A 346-nucleotide genomic window follows, 5' to 3' on the forward strand; every position below is an offset into this window, starting at 1 on the left:
GTTGGACCCCAGGGAAAGGCCGGGTCTGGCGGGGGAGCCGAGGGGGCGGGTTCGTGGGGGGGCAGGTTGGGGGGCCCGGTCTGAGGTGGGGCTGTAGGGCGGTGATTGGGCCCGGCCTGAGGGAAATCTGGCTGGGAAGCGTGCTGGGAGGGGAAGAGGCTCCACCGGCCTGGCCTGACCCGGGTGAGGGAGGCCCTGGTCTGTGCCATAGTGCCCTGGGAGAGGCTGACCTGGGCGAGAGGGGGTGGAAGGGGCTGGCTGGCTGCCGCGGGGCTGAGCAGGCCGCCGCGGGTGTGGGGAGCAAGGCCGCAGTTCCCCTCTCTTGGTGGGCGGCAGAGGTTGATGC

Source organism: Pygoscelis adeliae, unplaced genomic scaffold (assembly GCF_000699105.1).
Source record: "Pygoscelis adeliae isolate BGI_AS28 unplaced genomic scaffold, ASM69910v1 Scaffold259, whole genome shotgun sequence".
NCBI lineage: Eukaryota > Metazoa > Chordata > Aves > Sphenisciformes > Spheniscidae > Pygoscelis > Pygoscelis adeliae.